Genomic DNA, 19,507 nt, shown 5'->3' on the forward strand with positions numbered 1-19,507 from the left:
CCCGGGGCCCAACACACCAAGGCAACTCGACGGAGCTCACAGACTTCCAGGTATACCAGTTGCCCCACCCCAACGTAGAGAAAATTTATGTAGAGGTACAGATAGAGGGGGCCCCATGCCGCATGGAGCTTGACACGGGTTCAACTCTATCCATAATCTCGGCAAGGACCTTAAGGAAACTGTGTCCTACTGGGGGTCCCAAACTCAGGCCGGCCCCATTCACCCTCCGGGACTTCCAGAAACGTAAGGTCCCCACAATGGGGGTGGGGACCTTCAGGGTGCAATACCGAGGGCGGACGCGGCAACTGGACTTGCTTGTGGTCAAGGGCCCCTACATTAGCTTACTGGGATTGGCATGGTTTGGACCACTGGGGCTAGCCGTCACCGGGGTGAACCACACTACCTTACAAGTGGACGTGGACGCCATATGCAAGGAATTTCCGGGGGTTTTTGATGGGAAATTGGGACAGTATACGGGCCCCCCCATTGCTCTACAGCTTGACCCCGCAGTACGACCAGTCAGGCTCAAGGCCCGCCGGGTCCCGTTCGCCCTGAAACCCCGTATAGACGAGGAATTGGACCGACTCGTGGAGCAAGGAGTGCTGGAGCCGGTGCCTAATGCCCCCTGGGAAACCCCAATCGTCACACCCGTCAAGCCGAATGGTTCGGTCCGCATCTGCGCAGACTACAAATGTACCATAAACAAGGCCCTCACGGCCCATGCATACCCAGTGCCAGTGGTCAGCCATGTCCTTGCCACCCTGGCTGGGTCGAAAATTTTTGGCAAGCTGGACTTGGCCCAAGCATATCAACAACTGCCAGTAGATGAGGCCACAGCAGAGGCACAGACGATTGTGACACACAGAGGAGCGTTCAGGGTAAAGCGGCTGCAATTCGGTGTCAGCGTGGCACCAGGCATATTCCAGAACCTAATGGACTCTCTCCTTAAAGGGATTCCTGGCGTCACCCCCTTCTTCGATGATGTGTTGATTGCCGGGCCCACACCAGAGGAGTTTGAGGACCGCCTCCGCACCGTTCTGCACCGTTTCCAGACGGCGGGTCTCAAGGTGAAGCGGGAAAAATGTCTACTAGGAGTGCCTCAGGTGGACTTTCTGGGATTTATGGTGGACGCAGAAGGGGTCCACCCGACTGGGGACAAGGTACGGGCCATTTGTGATGCCCCAGCGCCCAAGAACAAGACTGAACTTCAGGCCTTCTTGGGACTATTGAACTTTTACCATTCCTTCCTTCCCCACAAGGCGGCAGTAGCGGAGCCCCTACACAGACTCCTGGACAAGCGGGCCCCTTGGGTGTGGGGCCAGCGCCAGGAGGCCGCATTCCAGGCAGTCAAGGACTTGCTTGTCTCAAACTCGGTCTTGGCACACTTCGACGAGAGGCTGCCGGTGGTGCTAGCATGCGACGCCTCACCCTATGGCATTGGCGCTGTCCTGGGACACCAACTCCCGGATGGAAGAGAGGTACCGGTGGCATACTTTTCCCAGACCAAACAGGCCCATCACAGCCAGCATCCTTGGAACATGAGCCAGAACCTGAACCCCGGACCAGGGAACACCCCAGGCCGCAACGCACACGTAGGCCACCGGCGTACCTCGAGGACTATGAATGCGACCTCCCGGGCAGGACTGGAACTTAGAGGGGAGGGGTGTTATGTACTGAGTTGAATAGGATCCAAACTGCAGCAGTCTGATTGGTCCTAGAACAATAGGATTCAGAATGCAGCAGTCTGATTGGTCCTAGAACAATGCAGCAATATGATTGGTTGGCAGGAACCACCCAATCATGCTCCAGATAGAAGTGAATCCACAACCTGATTGGCTTACAGTAGAATTCCGGAATTAGCCAATCATGTGCAGCCCATTGTGTAAATAATGTATATAAAGCAGATACCTTGAGGGAACTTTCATTCATTCCTCCTCACCACTATGAGCTGAATAAAGAGCATGAAATCACTTTGCGACTCTGAGTATATTTCAGTATAGCTAAACAAAGGAATTTTCTACCACATGGTATTTGCCAGCTGAAAGCATAGCCCAGTACATAGTTCCATCTGAGGTGGGTGGCTCATGGCAGCTCCTTCCAGCTCATGCACATCTCAGGAAAACATGGCTAACCATGATGTGCAAACTGAGCCATTTCAACAGAGCAGCACCATGCAAGACAGCATTAGACTTTGCACTTTCTCTTTTCTATTTAGATATGAGACTTGGCTGTCAAGGCTTTCTCTTTTGCCCCCCATCAATGAAAAGGAAAAGGAAAAAGGAGTGCCTAATTTGCAAGCACTAAGCATTCCATTTCCAGTGCAATATCCTGTTTCAGTCCTAGCACAGCAGCAACATGTGTCCTTCGGCTTATCTGTATACATTATCACTGCCATAATGCATCATGGCCTGGTTACAGAATCACCCCGTGTAAAATACGCAGTTTTAAAAGCAGGCATAATTGCATAATGCTGTTCAGTCCGGAAGAATAAATGCAGGAAATAAAGTCACCTCCATCTGATAATGTAAGCTGCATAAACTCTGCAGTATTCAGATCAAGCACAGCGGTTGCCCAAAACAAAAAGGGAAATAAAACACTTTGCAGGATTTCTGTTGTCAAAAAGGTTTAATTTTAAACAAAGTAAAGCAGAAAAAAAAATAAATTTAAGGGTAAAAGCTGTCAGTAAACAGCCTTTTATAAAACAACCATCACTAGGGTGTCCATGTACTCTACTTTACAGAGTTCTCTGTTTAAAGGTATTCTCTATCCAAAGAGCTGTCCATCATGTAGCGAGAGCAGAGGCCTTCACCTTGCCCATCCAGTTAGCGCCTGGACAGCAGAGTAAGAAGGCACTCAGGCCATCCAGCCACAGTTGTCGTCACCATAGTGAGATGTACTGTATTTTTATTTAAATCATAGCAATTATTTCTAAATTTCCATCCAGACATATAAATTAGCATATGAAATTTGTATGTGAATCTGTGTGTTCTTTTTTTCGTTTTTTTTGCAGTACATAAGAGGCTACTTTAGGCTGTACCTACTCTAGCCGAGACTGCGCCACCACTTCAAGAAAAGTGTCCAGAGTGCTATATTTATCTTGTGGGGTTTTACTTGTTTAGAGGGGAACACATGAACTCATTTCGATGTCATTCTTATTTTGACAGTAGCACCTGATGGCTCGCACCTGATAGCTTCAGGCTCTCATTGTCTTTTGAAAAGAAATGGTAGAATACAACTCCTATGTCCAAGACATTTAGAGTTTACTATGGGAGCGGAACTAGGCCTTTTAAGTGGGGTTTTCTTGTATTTTGGCTTAAGCATGCCACAGTAAACCAAAGTTGAACCATTTCTCCGTTTTCATGTTGCAAAAACAAAAACCGAGGTCCTTATGAAGCAAAACAGTAACGATTTAGCATATGCACCACAGTTCAGAGCTTATATAAGCCACCTTTAGAAACATGTGAAAGTAGTGATGGTACAAGCATTTGTTGGTGCCTGGCTCACGGAGTGTGGAAAACCCAAGACCAAGCTGAGTAGAAGAATTGCAGGGGGTTGGATGAGGTGACCTGCAGGGTCCCTTCCAACTCTACAATTCTATGATTCTAAGCCCCACAACATCCAAACCGCATGCCTTCACAATACCCCCTAAGGCATCCATAGCACCTTCTGTGCCAACACACACTCTGATTCCTCCCTTCCCTGCTCCTGAAATGGAGAATAAATGGTCGGAGCAGAGATGAGAAGCAATGGGGAGTTATCCGCCTCCTTCCTCTCTTCCAGCAACCTCACACCACCAGCATCAGAAACACTGGACCTAGTAGATTCTAGCAGGACAATTCATTTAAGATCTCCAGGCAGTCTTGGCTCTGAAACTGCCCTGATTTCCCTGGTGGATGACCTTTGCCAGGATTTAGAGAGGGAGAGTGTGACCTTGCAGTTCATCTTTCCGTGACTTTCGATACCACCAACTATGGTATAATTTCTGTTGCCTTAAGAGATGGCATTATAGGGCACTATTCTTCAGTACTTCCTCACATTCCTGGAAGATCAGTCCCAGCAGGCAGCTGGATGCTCAAAGGCATTTCTATTTCATGCCTTTGAGCATCTACATGAAACTGCTGGGAAATGTTATTCAGGGTCGGGTTGAAATGCTGACAACAGAGAGCTTTCCTTCTCGTTTCCACCATCTGATCCTAGGAAGGCAGTGGGAGTCTGGTGTCTGGTGGGAAATCTGTGTCTGGTGTTCCTCCAGGAGTGGCTTGCAGGAGCAGGGTGCAAAATCTAGCTAAGATGGAAGCGCAGTTCCTCAGGGTTGGGGCAAGAGTGAATGCAGCCTGGAGGAAGAAGTTTGTGGGTACCTTCCTTGGATGCCTAAATGGTAGGGATCCTTTTCACCAGCCTTCAGCTGTTTCACCTGCTGGGCCTTCTCTGGAGAAGATGCTGCTGAAGATGTCTACCTCCAGGGTGATTTACTTCGGTGCTGTGGGGCTGCTTTTGAAAAGAGGCTAGAAATTTTAATTGGTGCAAAGTGCACCTATTTTTCAGGACCACGCAGAAAGTTTTTTTGTTTTCCCAAGTCTTTTAACACCTCTTCATGTCTTTTAACATTATTGATTTTACTTAGTCTCTGAAGGATAATGGCAATTTGGCCTTACTTTTTTCACTTCTGTAGCTGGGCTCAATTTTGCTGGATTGGTTGCCGGGCTTTTAATTTGTGTCTACCTATGTTGGATTTTATTGCTGGATTTTATCTACTACAGGGTTGGTTTGAATTATTGATGGATTTACTGAGTTCTTCATTATGGTTGTTTTCAATTTTGTGTCTTATTTTATTGTGCATGTTATGTGGAAAATATTTTTGATGCTCAGAAAATGTGTCCATATGAACATGGATCTCTGTTCCACCTGTACTGGCTACCTATTTCTTCCCAGACTCAATTTAAAGGCCTGGTAAAGGTAAAGGTAAAGGGACCCCTGACCATTAGGTCCAGTCGTGACCAACTCTCGCTTGCGGCGAGATTGCGGCGCTCATCTTGCTTTATTGGCCGAGGGAGCCGGCGTACAGCTTCCAGGTCATGTGGCCAGCATGACTAAGCCGCTTCTGGCGAACCAGAGCAGCGCACCGAAACGCCGTTTACCTTCCCACCAGAGAGGTACCTATTTATCTACTTGCACATGACATGCTTTTGAACTGCTAGGTTGGCAGGAGCAGGGACCGAGCAACGGGAGCTAACCACGTCATGGGGATTTGAACCGCCGACCTTCTGATTGGCAAGTCCTAGGCTCTGTGGTTTAACCCACAGCGCCACCCGCACCCCAAAGGCCTGGTGCTGACCTTTAAAACAGATTAGGACTAGGTTACCTCAGAAGCCAAGAAGCCACCTGTTGCCATAGTAATTACTTAGCCTTGAGATCAGTGCCAGAAGACCTGCTTTTTGCTCTGTCAATATGAAGAAAGGGTATAAGAAACATGTCTTCTTTTTGGCAACTACCTGCTTCTACAATTTTCAATGACTGCTGCTAACTTTTTAATAGCAGACCCAGTCACGGGGAAGCTCTATGACGCATCTGCCCACACCTGGCTTCTGGACAGAGTCTTCCCACTGGACTCCTCTAGCGGGGTACCCTGTAGTCACACCTTTGGGTGTAGGGGCGTTGCACCTCTTCACTCCACCCCAACATTCAGCTAAGGATTCCACCCAGTGCCTTATCCACCAAAAGGTGTGCCAGTTTGTTATGAGGAAGGCAAAAACTCCAAAAAGGGCTAAATTGTTTGCAGGAAAATTCCCTTCCGGCTCCAGCAACGTGTTGTGGGATTAAAACTGGCCACACTGGGCGTTTATCCCTCCCAGTCCCCAGCCGGGGATCTGGGGAACATCAGGGTTATCCAAAGTGTGTGAGGATTCGGCTGACTCTAGAGAACGTCTGTTCAGGCAGAGAGCACGCCCCCACCATTTTGCGCATCGAAGGGGAGAGCACTGACAACCCATTGGTGTATGGCCAGTGCCTCCCCTCAAAATAACCACTTTAACAGGGGACCCTGGGATCACCGTCACAGGGGGGCTTCACGCCCCCCCATTGAGGGAAGATAGACTAAACGAGCCGATGGAGGACCAACAGGTAAGTTACACCCTCTATTGTGAGTGTGGGCGGTCCTAACTCTACCTGGCCAAATCCCTTGGTAACGCCCCCCCCCAGCCGGGATTGGCTGATTGATGAGGCTAGGCAGGAACCTCCAGGTATCCAGCTCAGAGGGGTGGCAAATCTAGACCTTGCCAGGGGGGAGCTGTGCACGACCACGAAAAAACCACCCCCCAGTTTATGCAAGGAGCGGTCATTCCGGCTCCAGATATGGCAACCAGAATGAACCATGTTGTTGTTGTTAAGTCGTGTCCGACTCTTTGTGACCCCAGCCAGGCACTCCTGTCTTCCACTGCCTCCCGCAGTTTGGTCAAACTCAATGACCAGCCTCAATGAACCATAGCAAGATCAATTGGGTGGTGCAAGGAAGGAAAAGGATAGCATACAATTAAACACAGCAGGCATTCTATTGCCATGAATGAAAACACAAAGCACAGCATAACGGGAGGGCAGGGGGGGTGCTCTTCAAGCAACTGTGGCCCCACCACTGGCGGCACCGGCCTAAATAGCTGCCTCCTGATTGGTGGATAGGCTTGGCGGGCTTTCCTACCCTCTGTTGCATCCGGCCATGGGAAATCCCCAGAGGCCAACCACAAAATGGCAACATGACCCGGAAGCTATATGCTGGCTCCCTCGGCCAGTAAAGCGAGATGAGCACCGCAACCCCAGAGTCGGTCATGACTGGACCTAATGGTCAGGGGTCCCTTTACCTTTACCTATGTGATCAACCTACTACCTGATATATAACTGGAAATGGGTTTATCCCATGTCAGAGGAGGAGATAAAGTCATAAAAATAGGTGCTCTCCATTTATTCAGTTCAGTTTGAAGAACTTAAATTCTACACCCTCTTTGGCTAAAATCACCACTAATGATCTCTGACATTTGAAATTTAACTAATCAGGGCTAACAGCTCCAGCACCAAAACCACCCAGAGGTCAACTAGAAATATTTTGCCTAGCAGTAAGAGCAGCTGACAAAATTAAAACAGCAGCCGCAGGTGACTTTGTTGGGGAAACTCATATGGCCCCCTCTCTATTGTCTTTTTAGGTTTCCATTAAGTGATATTTTGGTTGCAATGGTCAGGCAATACCTGCGAGGCCAGAGGTGGGTGGTACCAGGTGAACCTCCCCCTTTATACTTTGAACACCTAAGGTGCTGGATAAATGCAAATAATAATAATAATTTGGAGTTTATGTACATCAATCCATGATGTCTTATCAATTATCTGACGGCAGCAAATTAAAAAGGAATAATATAGCTATCAGCGCCTTGTACACAGTTCCCCATTTTTGCCCAAGGCTTAGCATATGGCAACCTTTGCTGACATGCCTGCCTGAACTTTATGCCCAAACTCCCAATGATTGTCAGCAGAAAAACAATGGCTAAAGCTTTCCATATCACAGGGGGCAGAGGGAGTTTTATGTTAAATCTGCTTGACACAGCTTTAATTCACTTCAGAGTTGCCATTATTTTGTTTATTAATTTATATATTAAGGTCTTTCCATGCTGCTCCATAACCAAAGGTCTCTGGGCAGCATACATTTAAAAAATGGTTAAAATACAACAACTTGGATCCTAGCTTTCCTTCTGTTTCCCATCTTCCCTTGCAAAGAAGGGCAAGAAAATTCATCCTGATTCTGAGCATACTGAGCTAAAATGTTTTCAAAGTTACAGGACTAAAAGCACTTGCAACATTATTCAAAATCCCTCTCTCATACGACTGCTACAACCAGAACCCCCTGTATCTGCCCCAAGCCTAACCTGGTGAAACAGAGAGAAAGCGCTGGCAATTTTGCTTATCCTTCCCTTACAAGTCAGAGCTACTTTCACCATTTATTTATTTATTTCCCGACTTCCTTTTTAAAAGCAAGATCCCTTTTCTCATTTAATCTGACAAAGATTGTCCTCTTAGAATGACCTTTCTCCCCACCCCCTCTCTTTCCCCTTCCCCTACCCCAGGCTATTGCCCTCATGGCAGTAACTAGATAACACACTCTATCAGAGTTAAAAAAAAATAAAAATCATTGGAAAGGCACTAGAGCTGATAGTGGCATCAATCCTAACCTGACACGGGCCAGGGTCAACCATTTATCTCTTCGCATTGCCTGTGGTAACAGTGGCAGCCATGTTGGCTCTCTCTTCGCAGCTTAACAACCTTGCAGAAGGCACATTTGTTCGTAAAGATAACATCTGCACTTAAACTTGGACTTTCAGTTGTTGCTGCTGCTGCACACTGATCACACAGGACTTACTGTTCTCCTGGGGTGGGAGGTCATTTAATATAATTTTGAAAGACGGCTGTCCAGATATTGAGAAGAATGAGGCGATATGAAGCAGCATAGGTTCAGAGAAGCCTACAAAATATCACTGACAAACATCAGTGTAAGTATGAAGACCAGAGGGTCGGCTGCTTCCAACTTCAGAAGTACTGCTGGGGGACAAGGTGTCAGAGAATAAACTTGTCTTTTTCCATGCATCACCAAGTAGCCAGAGCGATTTAAATGAGGCGCCATCTATGAAGGACGTCGCTCCTGAAAAGGGAGGATCAAAAATGGATTTTGAATTGCTTACAATGGGGGCAGGGGTTACAAAAGGGACATAGAAGTTGCAGGTTAACTTTTCTTCACAGGTATGCGGGCGCTGCTACGTTAAGGTCGCTGTTAAAGGGCCGGAAAGGAATTTCCCTGCATTGGCAGGTTTCGCCTTTCCCGTAGCAAAACGTCACAACTTTGGCGGTATCAGGCCTTGGGCGGAATCCTTTTGTCCATCTTCCTCTTTGCGGCGGCGATACCAGGGTTCCCCGTTAAAGGGGTTTTCTGAAGGGAGGCTTTGACCGTACGCCGAAAGGTCGTCATTGCTCTCCCCTGCGGCGGCGGCGTTACGGGGGCGGCTATCTCTGCTTGAACATATGTTCTCCAGAGCCGGCCCATCCCCCCCCCACACACACTGGATAACCCTGATGCTCCCTAGGTCCCCGGCTGGGGACTGGGGAGGGAGAACGCCCAATGCCTGAGCCAAGGTCTACCCACATTTGAAATTTAATAAAGTTGTGGCCAATTTAATCCCATAGCACGTTGTCTTGAGTTGTTATTCCACATGACGGGGGGACCGCGCGGGATCTGGGGACTCCGCCTGTCCACGCAAACAGTCAAGAGTAAATACGTGCATAGAAGGAGATGTCAGCAACAACCAGCACAGCTACTGTCTGGGCTGACTGATCTTACGAGACACGGTAAAGCAGTGGTCCATTCGAGGGGTAGAGCGTGTGGGCGGAGCAAAAAAAGAAAATACAAACTTTGTCCATTACCCTTCCCACATTTAATGGATATTTATTGGACTAAATAAGAAGCATAAGCAGGATGAACATCATTCTTTAGGTTTGGTTTTAAGATTTTCAGAATTGAAAGTGGCACCAGATGCACCCATATCCGCCCCCCATGTTTTTCTTATTTAGAGAATGTGGTTCTGAGCATGGTTTGCTTTCTTTTTTTGCTTCTGCACTGCTCCACATTTTTTATTTAAAACTTTCCCCGTCAACAGAGACCCCTAAAGCAGCTCACAGTGCAAACACCTAGAACAGAGCACACATCAACAGGAAAGATGGGTCAAGCTTCATTCAGAGTAATGAGACCCACAGCAAGTAGACAAAAATATCTGGAGGAAGGAGGAATCCAGTTTCCCACTGAAAAGGGGGGCACCAATACTCTGGCCACAACCACCGCTGAAGTTCAGTTATTTCCACAGCTGCACAGCCACCAGTGAAGTTCAGTCATAAAAGTGGTTGTTTAATTAAATACTTAACACCTTTTTCTCTTTTGTGGGGAGAGCAAACTAACCACACAATTCAAACCAAAGATCTGCTGAGATGAGAGCGTTTGGATTAAGTCAAACTTGGGCCTTCCCAATTGAGACAGATACACAACAGCATAAGACTCTCAACCCCAGCTTAGCCAGGTGTTAAGTCTCAAAAAAGGGTGATTCTGGGGGCATGGGAGAAGCAGAAATCGTGTCCTCCTCCCAGAGAGAATGCGTTGCGGTGAGATCAACAAGACTGACCTTGCTGCTGTTGTGGGTGGGAGCAACTGGATAGCCACAACAACCTGATTGGTGGTCCCTCAGTTGCTGGTGTAATTCTGGCCAATGGGATCGTTTCATGCATTAACTGAGGGACCTATATACCACTGCACATTGTATTGAGCTTCCTCTTTTCGCCTTGTGCATCAGATCATCCACCCACCCTCCCTATATTTAGGGTTCATTATGACATTGCTATGCCATCGTGGGTCATCTGTTCTTGGGACAGGGGCCCAGTAGGAATTTTCCCATTTGGCTGATTGGCTGGTGCCATTGGGTTTTGCCTATCGTGTAGCAAATTGTCACAACTTTGTAAGGTTTGGCGGTTAGGCATTGGTTCAATGTGGAGTGGAGGGGAGGTTGTCACACCTGCCCCTCCAATGCGCGAAAGGGTATTCCATTAAAGGAATCCAGGGGCTCACCTTGCTTTTGTCTGAGCCCCTTCCAGGGGTTAGGGCCACGCCAGAGCCCCTGGGAGCATTTGGGGTGAGCTTGAATCTGAGCCTGGTCCAACGCTCCCCCACGATGTTTACCTGTACTGACCTCTGCCGGTGTCCAGTCGTCAGTGCTGCCCTGCCAAGGTCAGGTGCAGCTAGTCGGGAACCAATGCCTAAGCAAACCACTCACGATCTGTAATCAATAAAGTTGTGGCCAAAATTATGCCAATAACCTTAAACTAAATTCTGTGTCAATTGTGTCTTTATTTATTGGGGGAGGACTAGGGATCTTAACACACAACAGGGCAAAGAGAGACTTGCACCCATGGCCAATTTAGCTCACAAAAAGGGTGGTGTAAGACAAATGCCTCCTGAACAGAATATGGAATATGCCCACTTTCAATAGTTAGGGTTGCTCTGTTAGGCAGAAGTACACTCAGTACAGCACCATGAACTGGAATGGTTAGAGTTATCAGCCTGCGTGTTCCATAATGGTAATCTCTCAAGAGACTGCATTGCCACATATCCAATTCTCCACCAGCTCGGTTTTCCTGCCTTTGGCTTCACATACATGGCATCTGCCCTAAAAGATGTATTCATACCACCTATGGTGCCAGGGGAGTAAGGAAAATCTGTACAAGGGAAACATTGTTAAAACAGCATGCTTGCATGATGATTAGGTCTGGTCTAGTGATCTGGAATAATAATCTGCAGGCTCACTAAGCATAATAGGTTCAAAGACATCCAAGCTTGGTCAAAACCTCCCATAAGCCCAGAGAGAACATCAGCATCTCGTATTGAGATGTTTACCCCATCAGCATGTTTACCCCATCAGTGTCTCGGTGGTTGACATTTCATTAGATATCAGAGGTATAAGTGGACAGGTTATTCCTCTGGGCTTCCCCAGCCCTGTATTCAGAGTAGCATTTAGCCATGAGCTAATAAGCCACCAGCATCTTCGTTTCTAAAAAGGTTGAACTGCATTATTTGCAGAAGCAGACTCCCCAGGTTAATCACAGGCTAAGTTGCACATGCAGTGGATTCAAAAAGGAATACTAAGAGGTTCTGTCCTACACAAATGAATTCATTCGTGCATGATCATCATCACCACATAGCCTAATAGTAGACTTAGATGCTCAAGGCACTGCACATGGTTGTCTATATTAACTTCACCATGGTAGATGGAGCTGAAAAATAGTGACTGTATGGCAGCTACGTACAGGGCCAGCCCACCCATGAGGCAAGAAGTGGTGACTGCCTCAGGAGGCAGGAGCTGCAGATTCAGCTTCCAAGGAATGCCTTGCCCACTGCTGCTGCCACAGCCACCTCTACAGTGGCCTCTTACTGAACTGGAGGCGCTGCTAGTCTCCTCCCACCCTGGTTGTTGGTGTAGATCAGGGGTCGGCAAGGTTTACCAGTCACGGGCTGGATCATTCCCACGGAGAACATCCGTGGGCCGGAGTGGCGCAGCGCAATGCTGGAAATCGCATCTGTACATGTCTGCGGCACCGGAAATCGCTTCTGCGCATGCCCAGATGCCAGAAATCACACCTGTGCAGAAGCAATTTTCAGTGTCTGGACATGTGCAGATGCAATTTCCGGCACCACTCTGAGTCCGTACTCCGCTGGTTTAGTGCAGCGCGTGGGGGACTCACCAAGTGGGCAGCTCGGGGGCCGGTAAAATGGTCTTTGTGGGCCACATCCAGCCCACGGGTTGAACGTTGCCAACCCCTGGTGTAGATCTTTATTTCCCCCTTTGTTCCCGATGTAGATCTTCACTCACCCCTTCTTCCCTGGCAGGAAGAGAGGGCCGTTTTGTTTTTCACCTCAGGTGCCAAAATGTCTTGGGCCGGCCCTGGCTCCAAAATGGAGCAAGTGATATACGAGAGGGAGGTGTCAGCATGCTCAAGGGAACACTAGGAATAGAAGTAGAAAAACGTGCTCAGTGGCCACAGCCTGTCTGTTGGGGTGGGAAAGGAATATTCTGAACGGTGGCACAGTTGATGAACACACTGACAGGAGCATGGCAACATTTTGTTGCAGGTCACACTCGTCAGCATATATTTCCAGCACTCTAAACAAGCTTGTGGAGAAGGGGCAAAAGCCTTGTTCCTAATGAAATTCTCTTTTTAACCTGCAATCGTAAAGTTATGCACATGCACATGCTAAGACATATTAGATCAAGGCTTTAATGTAATTCTGGCTCCACTCCTCAAAAAGAGCAGTGTATGTCTCTGTAGATAAGACAGCAGAGCTTCTTTAGTCGGCCTGTGGGTGACTGGGACAAACCCTTCACAGATCTCTCAAAGCCATCAACTGCCATCTGGTTCCTCCACTCCATGTTTCTGGCTTGAAAAAAAGCAGCAGAATTCCTAATGATGCAATCTGGTTTTTTGCATAATTTTTGGAGGAATTTTCAGTCAAAAAGGTGGGGTGAATATATCCTGGATCACAGAATTGTGGAGTTGGAAGGGACCCTGAGGGTCATCTAGTCCAACCCCAATCTAGTGCAATGCAGGGATCTCAACTAAAGCATCCATGACAGGTGGCCATCCGACCTCTGCTTAAAAACTGCAGGTCTGAATGACTGTGACGTGCAGAAGATAGGGCTGCCTAAGTGCAGAATGCTGTAGTTAGGCTGCTGATGGAAAGAGACCACTATCAGCACATGAGACTGGTGTTAAAAGACTTCCTGTCTGCTGCTGAGCCAGATTTAAGGATCAAGGTTCAGGTGCTGTTTATTTTTATAAAAAAAATTAAAAAATTATTTATTTGGTTTTTCAGATCTTTTATATCTCCATTATATCCAAAATTCACTATTAAACTACAAGTGATATTCGAATCCTACTAATGATTTTAACTGTTTACAATTGTCTTTAAGATAAGTTATAAATTTCCCCCATTCTTTATTAAAATTTTGGTCTTCCTGATTTCTGATTCTTCCGGTCATTTTAGCCATTTCGGCATCATCCATCAAGTGCTGTTTATTTAATTTATATTCAGCCTTTCCTCCCAAAGGATCCCAGGGCAGCAAACATATCCGCAGCAAAAAAATAAAACAAAAAACATTTAAAATGTATAAAAGCACTTTCCCATCCAGCTGTTTCAGAGCTCCCAGAAACAGTGCCCTCCAGCCATCAGATGCCTGGGTAAACAGGAATATTTTCCAATTCCTGCTAAAAGTCAATCATGAAAGAGACAGAAGCACCTCACTGGGGGAGGGTAGTATTCCACAAATGGGGAACCACCACTGAATAGGCCCTGTCATGGGTCAACAGCAACCAGGCAGCTCCCAGTGGCAGGACCATCAACAACAAGGCCTGCCTGTACCAGTCTGCAAAACCCAGAACAACTTAGGCCTAGAATAACTTAAGGACTACCCCACCACATATGTCTCAAGTCAATCACTGAGATCATCTGGCAAAGCACTATGAGTGGTCCTGTTTATGGAACTCCCTCCTATTAGAGGAAATTTAACATATTAAGGTAGTTTTATTTCAGCGGGGGGCTTTGCACCATGAATGCTATTCTAATGTTCTATTTTCTGATTTTTTTAAAAAAATCTACATTTTAAATTTTGTATGCTGCATGCTTAGTTTTTTGGTAAGCTGTTTGAGACATGATATGAAAACAGGGTATAAACGTGATAGAATAAATAAATGTAGAAGGAGAGAAGAAACTTGGAAGAGAGATTCACATGTGACACGGGAGCAGACAGAATGGGACAACCCAAGTGCTTGTGTTCCCCATCTCCTTCACACGAAGATGCACAAACACAAAGCCATGTCTGCAAGTGAAGTGTGTGCATCTTAATGCAGACAATGTTATGAAAATCCCTATTTTACTCATGAGGACATATGCCTAAAAATGCAAGTTACTAATTTGTCCCTTCCTGCCCTACGGGAAGGTCGCTTTCTAAACTTGGAGACAGGAAAATATTTTTAGGAACACTTAGGGGGAGAAGGAAAAGAGCTGGCTTTTGGAAAGCATCAGATCTGGGAAGGTATGTCCCGAAGCCAAAATCAATGTTAAATTGATTCCGATAAGAGTGCGTCACAAGAGTCTGCACGCAGATAACGGGAAAAGACCAAGCAGTGAATGCTCAGGAAATGGGTGTCTTTTCCTAAACTTTGCTCTCTCTTTTTGTAAATGTCTGTTCTGCATACTTTCCTGACCGTATTCCTCCATTTGTTTTACTAAACTGAAGCACTGTATTCTCTTCTTCACTCTACTGGCTCTTGAAGATCATCAATAAAATACTGAATATTTGAGGTCCAGCTGACTAACTTTTCACAACATGCCTCAAGCAGCTTACTAAAAAACTAAAAATGTGCAAACAAAATTTAAAATGTAGATTTTTTTAAAAATCAGAAAATAAAACATTAGAATCACACTTCATAAAAACATAGAACTGTAGAGTTGGAAAGGACCCTAATTGGAAAGGACCCTAATTGTCCAAACCCAAGGAAGAAGAGTTCTCCACCCCAGAGTCCCTTCCACTGCCAAACAGCTCTGACCATCAGAAAGTTCTTCCTGATGTTTAGTCGGCCTTCATGTTTCCTCACACGTTGGCAATACAGCCAGCAGCAGCCCACAATCTGTGGGGCTTCCACTCTTCTCTTCCACTGCTGCTCTCAACACTGCCAACTCCATTTCACCCAAGTCTCATCCATCTCTTACTATATTTAGCATGAGATGTTCCAAATCCCATCTAAGCCATCTGACATAAAATTCCCTCTTCATGCCACAATACCTGCCAAGGGACATCCTATCAAAAGTAAAGTGTTTCCAGAAATCCATATCTAAACATTTATTGTCATTGTTCAAATCAAGCTTTTGCCATCATACTGAACTACAATGCATATGATACAAGTCCAATGAGCTTTTCAATGTGCCACCAATCTGTCAATGAGTTTTAAAACACACAAGTGTCTATTTCCTTCGTCACTTATACCCCCTCACATAGGTATACTTTGCCTGGTCAGAATGGAGTAAGGGCAGGGTTTCAGTGCTAAACCTTTGCGGCAAGCTAGCATCCACTCCAGAAGAACAAGCCACCTCCTATTTGTGCTTTAATAATAGGCTTGTGTGCTTATTTTTAGTACCACACACACACTTTAATATGTACCCTAACCATATTCCACAGCCTGCCCTCTAGGTACTTTAACACTGAAGAATACTCAGCATTCCCAGAATTAAATATTTTGAAGGAGGAGAGATGAAAACGTTCACAGCAATGCATCTCTAAACTTCCCATGCACAAAATAGTTTTCAGGGGTTTTTTTATAAGGTGACAAGGCAATAGTTTCAGGAGAACATTTGTTTTACACTTTGACATCCCAGAATCACCAAGTAGAGATCAAATTTTCAACTGAATTAATTATTTTCTTTTAAGCCAACAAGGTTAAGTGTCTATTGATAATACAAAGCTTGATGCTCAATATATGTAGAGGTGCATTAAATCCTTGGAGTCCAGTGTGCAAGGGAAATGGTGATGTCCCATTACTTCCCTGACATTTTGCACCTCTTGCTAATAGCACCATTATTGTAACCCAATGTACAAGATGCCATTAATGCATTTCTCTGACTGGTACCATTATTTCCAGTGGAAAGGTAAGGCCAGTTTGCATGACATGATTTAAGCCTCGACAAAGAAGCACGCATATAGCACATGGTGTCATAAATCTTAGCAGGGGGCTGTCAACTAAAATGGAAACCTTTTATCTGACCTGCCCCTTCCCCCATACATACACACATACATGCTACTTGGGTTTCAGTTAGCAAACACAAGTTTCTTTAAGCCACAAATACGCACGAGGCAGTCACTTAGGTGGCCTAGTCACTAGGCAGCACCATGGTCAGAAGAGAGCGTTCTTCTATGAACAGAAAGGACCTGCCATTCAAGCTAAAGCAGATTTTATGTTCAGGAAACTCATGGTGCAAATCAACCAGGTTCTGGGGTATGATTTAGGAATAATCTCTCCAAGAGCCCATCCAGAAATTATGTCTCTGCTGTTATGGAGCTAACAGTATTGCATAGATATACAATAGGGAGCTATGCGGGTTGGTAATATAACTCTGCAAAATACAGAATTCCTAAATTGTCTCCAAATTATTTGACATGCAGATGGTGCAAGATAACCTGGAAAAGTACTGGTGGCCTGGAAATAGTGAATAAGGAAAGTTGTATATGCAGTTATTAATCTCTGATAGCTCATTCACACATGCATTTGATGCTACATTCAACAAGCTGTGAATGCCTGGATAGCTTAGTTCAGGGGTAGGCAACCTAAAGCCCATGGGCTGGATCCGGCCCAATCGCCTTCTAAATCTGGCCCACAGACAGTCCGGGAATCAGTGTGTTTTGACATGAGTAGATTGTGTCCTTTTATTTAAAATGCATCTCTGGATTATTTGTGGGGCCTGCCTGGTGTTTTTACATGAGTAGAATGTGTGCTTTTATTTAAAATGCATCTCTGGGTTATTTGTGGGGCATAGGAATTTGTTCATTTCCCCCCCCCAAAAAAATATAGTCTGGCCCACCACATGGTCTGAGGGACGGTGGACCGGCCCACGGCTGAAAAAGGTTGCTGACCCCTGGCTTAGTTGGTTAGAGTGTGGTGCTGATAATGCCAAGGTTGCAGGTTCGATCCCCATATGGGACAATTGCATATTCCTGCATTGCAGGGGGTGGACTAGATGATCCTCAGGGTCCCCCAACACTACAATTCTGTTATCTATGACCTATGAACCAGCCCGTGATGATGGGGAGAATCTGAACATTCTTCCAAACAAGACTCTAAGAAACTATCACTACTGGGAAGAGAGATTGCTCAGTTGCTTCTTGTTTTTTGAAATAGTTATACCCTACCCTTTTCATATTGTTCAAGGCAATTTACAGAAATAGTAGACATGTAACACAATTGTCTGCATCTAATGTAGCACTAAGGGGAACACCTTCCATTAGTGCAAGGATTTCCTCTTGCATAATGGAACATTCCCCCCACTTCCCCACTCAATCTGACCTGGGTTCCCCCACACAGCCCCCCAGATCAGATCTGGGAACTTTGCAGGGCATGTCTTGCAAACGGAGGGGGGATCCTGTTGCGCTAGCACTAATCCTGGCACTAGCACAACTATTTACTTGAATACTTCCTATTAAAACAGCGACGTACTGTATAAAAGAAAATCAATAAAAGCCAGCAATGAGTTTAAAAGCAGCTGCAGTTTTTTTTTGGAGGCGGGGGAGAGCAGCACAAAACACAACAAATGCCAAATAGGGGGAAAGGTGGGAGCATGACATTACAGTAAAAGGTAAAGGTAAAGGGACCCCTGACCATTAGGTCCAGTCGTGACCGACTCTGGGGTTGCGGCACTCATCTCGCTTTAGTGGCCGAGGGAGCCGGCGTACAGCTCGGTCATGTGGGCAGCCTAAGCCGCTTCTGGCGAACCAGAGCAGCACACGGAAACACCATTTACCTTCCCGCCGGAGCAGTACCTATTTATCTACTTGCAGTTTGAGGTGCTTTCAAACTGCTAGGTTGGCAGGAACAGGGACCAATAAACAGGAGCTCACCCCGTCGCGGGGATTTGAACCGCCAACCTTCTGATCAGCAAGTCCTAGGCTCTGTGGTTTAACCCACAGCGCCACCCGCGTCCCTTGCAATTACTGTAGGCAACACTAAAAACCAGCTGCAGCAGGCCAAAGGTCTTCCTAAATGAGAAGGTTTTAATGGTGCAGTTGAAGGCCACCAAAGACGACTCAAGACTCCTTAAGTGGGGAATTCAAAAGTTTAGGCACAGTAGCAGTGAACACCAACCTTGTCCCACCCAAATATGGGTTTGGAACTCAGAAGAGGGTTTCCACGGATATCTTAAAAAAACAGGCAGGCTTTTGTGGGAGAAGCTATTTCTTATCTCCACCTGCTATTTAAGGTAAATAAATATACGCAACATTAGAACAGATTATTAATTTGCACTGAGGACAAGTCAGTTGGAGTAATTTTAAACTGACCAGATGTTAATCCTAGACTGAGGGGCAGGGAGAGCTTTAGAGCACATTCAAAGTACATTTTCCCCCTAAAAGAATTTTGGGCGCTGCCAGTTGTGAGGGCTAAACGTTAGTGCCCAGTATTCTTTGAGGGCCAGCATGTGCTTCAAGTGTGCTTTAAAGATATAGCGCGTACACAAGATGCCAACCAGTAATATCACTTTATTACCGTATTTTTCCGTGTATAAGACGCCCCCTACTTTTGGGGATCCCAAATTAAGAAAATGGGGAGAGATGGCCCAGAGTTGTTGAGCTTTTTGGGGGCAGGATTGCCAAAGTTGAGGGGTTTTTTTTGAGAGGAATGCCCCGAAAATCAGTCACCCAACACTGCCAATCACACGCATCACAGGAGAAAACAAGCGTCTGCCCGCTAGCCGCCAGCAGCAGCCAACTGCACACACAATTGCCACAGCGGATGCCAATCCACAGCAGCCTTTGACACAACCACCCATCAGCCACCAAATTGATGCCCCAGCAGCCAATCCGAAGCAGCCCTAGTAGCAGCCAACAATCACTCACCCAATCACCGCTGATAAGCTCCTGCTCGCAGCTGCAACCAATCACCCGTCCAGCATATGCACTATCTGTGTATAAGATGCCCCCTGATTTTTAAGCTTATTTTACAGTAACCCCCCCCCCCCGTCTTATACACAGAATAGTACGGTATTTCACAGTCTATGCACTAGCAAAAAGATGTAAGGGAGCAAGCAACTGGAGTCAAGTAAAATGTTATTTATTCATTTATTTGATAGGAGAGATACCTTACATTACATTTACACTACATTTGCCTAAATAACACCACC

General features: G+C 46.1%; 1 protein-coding gene across 2 annotated transcripts in view; it reads right to left on the reverse strand.

Moving 5' to 3' along the window:
- Window positions 1-19,507, reverse strand: part of PKHD1 (PKHD1 ciliary IPT domain containing fibrocystin/polyductin) — a 238,340-nt gene that overhangs the window by 161,125 nt on the left and 57,708 nt on the right. The gene's annotated exons all lie outside the window — the stretch shown is intronic.

This window comes from Podarcis filfolensis (genome assembly GCF_964270895.1).
Source record: "Podarcis filfolensis genome assembly, chromosome: 3".
NCBI lineage: Eukaryota > Metazoa > Chordata > Lepidosauria > Squamata > Lacertidae > Podarcis > Podarcis filfolensis.